Source organism: Zingiber officinale, chromosome 4A, assembly GCF_018446385.1.
Source record: "Zingiber officinale cultivar Zhangliang chromosome 4A, Zo_v1.1, whole genome shotgun sequence".
Classification (NCBI taxonomy): domain Eukaryota; kingdom Viridiplantae; phylum Streptophyta; class Magnoliopsida; order Zingiberales; family Zingiberaceae; genus Zingiber; species Zingiber officinale.
The window spans coordinates 50,267,034-50,272,484 of record NC_055992.1 but is presented as its reverse complement, the minus strand read 5'-3'; positions in this window follow the sequence as shown (position 1 = coordinate 50,272,484).

The following is a 5,451-nucleotide window of genomic DNA, read 5'->3' as shown; positions in this document are numbered from 1 at the left end:
ACTGCTCCAATCCTTTCCGAGATCTGGAAAGGTCCAATGTATCGCGGAGCTAGCTTACCCCTGAGGCCAATCTCTTCACCTCTTTCGTGGGTGAAACTCGCAGAAATACCTGGTCGCAAATGAAGAACTCTAAGGGTCTCCGACTCCGGTCAGCATAACACTTCTAGCAGTCTTATGCCTCTGACATCCTCCGTCTGATAGTAAGGACCACTCTGCCTCGCTGAGCTCTATGAGGTCCCAACAACTGGGCATCTCGGATTCTCATCCTGATCTACGACTGAGCACTTATGGTAACAAGACTACCCTGCTCGGTCTGTCCCTGCTCCTCAAGGTCTAACACAGAGAAACCCTGAATCAAGTCTATAACCACCACTCGGTAGCAAGTTAAAGTCCCTCTGGACTTCTGTCTAAGTGCATCGGCAACCACATTAGCTTTTCCCGGGTGATAGCTAATGGTACACTCATAATCCTTCAGGAACTCCATCCATCTCCTCTGTCGAAGATTAAGTTCCTTCCAAGTAAAACAGATATTTGAGATTCGATGATCAGTGAGAATCTCAAGGTAATATCATACAGGTAATGCTGCCAAATCTTCAGGGCAAAAAAAAATAATAGCAGCCAACTCCAGATCATGAACTGAGTATTTTCTTCTCAGGCTCCCTCAACTATCGAGAAGCATATAAAAATACTCAACCGTGCTGCATCAGAACAGCACCCATACCCTGTAGAAACGCGTCGGTGTAGAGGACAAATCCGTCCTCTCCAGAAGGTAAAAACCAAAAATCGAAGCCGACAACAATCTCCGCTTCAGCTCCTAGAAGCTGATCTTGCAATCCTCAATCCAAGTAAACTTCACGCCTTTCATGGTCACGCGTGAAAGTAGCATAGCTATGCGGAAGAAACCCTCGACGAAAGGCCTGTAATATCCTGCGAGTCACAAAAGACTGCGGATCTCCTACACTGATTTCGGCTGCTCCCAACGGTAACAACCTCTATCTCCCGTGGATCCACGATACACTCCTACTGGTGACCGTGTGTTCCAAACATCATAACAAAAGACAATCCAAACCAGCACTACTGATAATCACATATAGATGTTCTCGTCGAATCATCTCTAGATCTATGCAAAGATAGTGTACGTGACTCACCTCGGATCCGTAATAAACCACAACATCGTCCACAAAGATAATGGACACCTATCCAAACATCCTCGACATATCAGGATTATCGAGTCCCTGAAAACATCTAAGGCACTGTAAGCCTATATGGCAAAAACCAATACACATAATGTCTGTATCACAGACATTCCTATTCATAAGATCTCCAATAATAAATCGAAAAATCTGATCATCAATAACATAAATCACCAAAGAATAGATCCTCCAGGGTGAGAGCAACGCTCCATCACAGGAAATACTACATATGTGGGAGCAACGCTCTACCACAAGAAATCCTCAATATGTGAGAGCAACACTCCACCACAAATAATCTGAAATATGTATCTGCAATAAATATAGGAGCAATGCTCCGCTACCAGCAATCCGTGATATGTGGGAGCAACGCTCCACCACAAAACAATACCTAAGTACCCCAAGGCACCTAACTATCCAGCTAGAGACTGTACAAGATCTCTCTACCACAATTTCGCTGTGGTTATCCTAGGATATAACAACCTAGTAACTAATCAAATTCATCATCAACTCTATCAGCATCCTAGTGGGTCATCCACTGATAGGAAAATTAGTTGATGGGTTAATTCAACAAATGACATAATGCAGTCACTCCACATTCTGCATTCAGTATAAGTAGAATCATCACACTGCTACCAATGTATACACCTAGCACTCATGCTCACACAACATATGTATGATCAACAAAATCCTCCAATTATTATACACCAATCATACTCACAACTCAGGTATATTCAGTATGATACCTCCAACAATACATACCGAACACGTGTGCAAAATCAATATAGGTAAAATCAACAATACACCTCAAACAACACTCACATAACATATAGTATAACCAACATATACTTCCAATAAAACCTACTAAACCCAGGTGCACTCATAAAATCAAACATAATCAAAAAGATACCTCAGATACCACACCAAACACATATGTACATATCACAACTCAGATTAAATCGACAAAATGCCTCCAACAAAACACCACCGATGTACATATACTACATCTCGGATTTAATCAACAAGATATCTTCAATAATACCTCCAGATACATACACCCAACTACATATCTATGATTCACAAGGAACCTTCAAACCATATCAGAACATGGATACATATACTACTTACAAATGGACAGTCCACCCAGGACTCCTACAACACATAACAATCATCACATACGTGCAATATAGACATGCAAAATCAGCATACCAGCTCAATCAAAGAGACCAACCTTATGCTACCAACACTCATGGGTTACGGGTATATCTAAACAAAATTCATGCATATGTATCAAACATGAATACATCAATCAAAAGCAACTCAAAATGGAGCAGCCTAATCATCCAGTAACAACCCTGCTCTAAGTTCAAAGGAACTAGTATCGGACAAGAAAAATATACACAGCCGTGGTATAACATTGCAAGTCAATGTCATACCCTACCAAGACTATATCAAATGGGAAGAATTTTATCATCACAAATCCAAATGTACTCTCCCAGTATACACTAGTAACGAGTGTATCCCATAAGTGTTAAGCAATTAGCTCTACACTTCCTTACATCAGCGGGGTCATATATCCCAATACACCCTCTAAGTTATCCCACCAGATATATACAGTCCATGGTCAAAGTTTTCATGGAATAGGATACATCGATCCTCTATAACCTATCCAAGCCGACAATGATATACGGCTGAATCCGTCCTTTCCACGTCAGTACAAAGCATGTACTCAAATGTACTCTAGATACATAACTAAGCACAAACAACCTAAAGGTTCGAACCTCTAAAAATAGATCATGGCAATCCTCTACTGATCAACCATCAAAACTAAATCATTCATCTACTAACTAATCAAGAATACCTTAATCCTCCACAAGCAACTAAGGTATATTAAACCACAACTACCCAACTCGACAAACATAAATCAGTCTTCTACTGACCGATTTAACAAGTGTAAATCAATATTTACTGACGAAAATTAACTAAGATAAAATGGTATACAACGTTGTCAAACAACTAAACCAGTTCATGGGTCCATTCAACACTAATACATCATCTCAAACTAGAGAATGTCAATCCACATAATATCATATGAATAAATGTGTACGACCCAAAAGAAAAAAAAAAAAACTAGAATTCAATATCATCAAGTCACCCTCATTTTTTTTTTCCTCAAAAATATCAGCCCACTAATATCAGATGAATAAGTCTCTACTCTCCATGAGGGTAAGTTAGCATTCCAAACACCAAATCATTATTTATCCACATAGTTCAATATCAGATGAAACAAATATCAATTTTATCATCCTGTTAACTAACCATAATTAACCAGATTTATTAAAATCAAAAATCTCATAGGCACATAACTCTCTAGCTTCCAATTTATAATCTGATCACCAACTATAAACATCAACCTGTGAACACCATACATGATACTCACTATATCACCATCAATGACAACCCAAATAAAAGATCATAAAAATAGTTATCCACTAAAAGATCATCAACAACCACATAACATTTACTCTCTTAAATCATTAGAAATCAACACATCAAAATATCTGATCTCACAATATCCCTCAACCTCAAACCATTCTCAACAATGATCAAACATGGTAACTCCCCTAATGAACAATTTTTCATCATATCGGGTATCCTAATATCCAAAAGATATGAGTATAAAACCTCCACTGGCTAAAACAACATAAATATGTAGGTATCATCCACTACCCAGCTAAGAATAACAGAGGCTGGTATGTGCCTCTATCTCCTACTAATAGTAACAGAAGCTAAAATCTACTGATGGTATGATGTGAAAAATCACCAGAGACTATAATCCTTGATCTCTATTAAGGTCAACCATGCTCAATGGCTAACTCATCACAAAAAATATGTGCTACAGCAACCAGACAGGTACTAAATAAAGAATGCTAATACCTGTCATAAACTATAAAATTAAACATCATACCTATATGCCGTCTGGAGATGTTCCGTCGCTGTCCAGTCCCCAAATTGACCTCAAAATTTCCGATCGAGAACAACAACGGAAATCCATATAAATCCGAAACGGAAATCCAAACCCAATCGTAATGGAAAAATCCATGTCACTCAAACAACTACCCAGTTTGACTCGCAAACTTGGGCTAAATCCAAAAATCCAGAATACCCAAAAACAGGTATCCGATAAATCACCAGAACACCGAAAGCAAGTATCATAACCCGCTCTGATACCAAATAAATTGGTATCAGATAAATCTCAAAAATCCAACACACGAAAATCCAACAAGTATCGCCAAACTTTGGCGCTCTGATACCATATCAATTGGTATCAGGTTATTCAAAGTATCCATAATACGAAAACAAAGATCGTATAAATCCAGAACACACAGCAAGTATCGTAAACCTGGCTCTGATACCACTAAAATTGTCACGCCCCAGAGGAGTCTCTGTCCGAAGAAATTTCGGCAGCATCTCCCCTGTACGGCGGACAATATGAAACTTTCTACATATCACATATACATCAGCCACAGGCGGCTGGAATGATAACAAAAAAATAAAGACAAACACCACGCAGTTAATAAAGATATCCAGCCTCTGGCTGTCACAACCACGCAGTTAATAATAGTAAACAACAACAATAGGACTCTGACTCGAAATCCACCCTACTCCACTACACTCGTAAAGCTCAAATCCAACGAACTCACCTCTTCTGCCGTCCAGGCAGGCATATAGTAGAATAAAAACCAAACCATCCAAAAGTCCATCAACGGTAACAATCCGTACAATATCCATAAATAAAATCCAAAACAAAACTAAAACATAGTCTGATGGAAGAAAAACCAAAATAAGCAAATAACAACCTAGTAGAGAACTAGCTCTACGTGCAGATGGGGGGCCAGCGTCTGGAACTGCTCCGGACAACCTCAACAATGGAGGCGGGGTGAGTCCAACACTCAGCAGGTACAACTGATATGCATAATAAAACAAATAACAGACAACACTAATCATGCGTACAGTCTCCTGAATATGAGGAGGATAAATGCAACTGAAATGAAATCAGAAGATAACTGTACTGACCGGATCAAAGTATAAAGGTAACAGGTCGTCAGACCGAGTGAGTCATAATCCTGTATGCATGTCAATCAATGCATCCAAACAAATGCAGCATATAAGTGCAGCAATCACAAGCGAATAAAAATGCAATAAATGCATATGTCAACCCCATACTCTGAAATCAATGCTCCTGTGCAATGACAGAGTA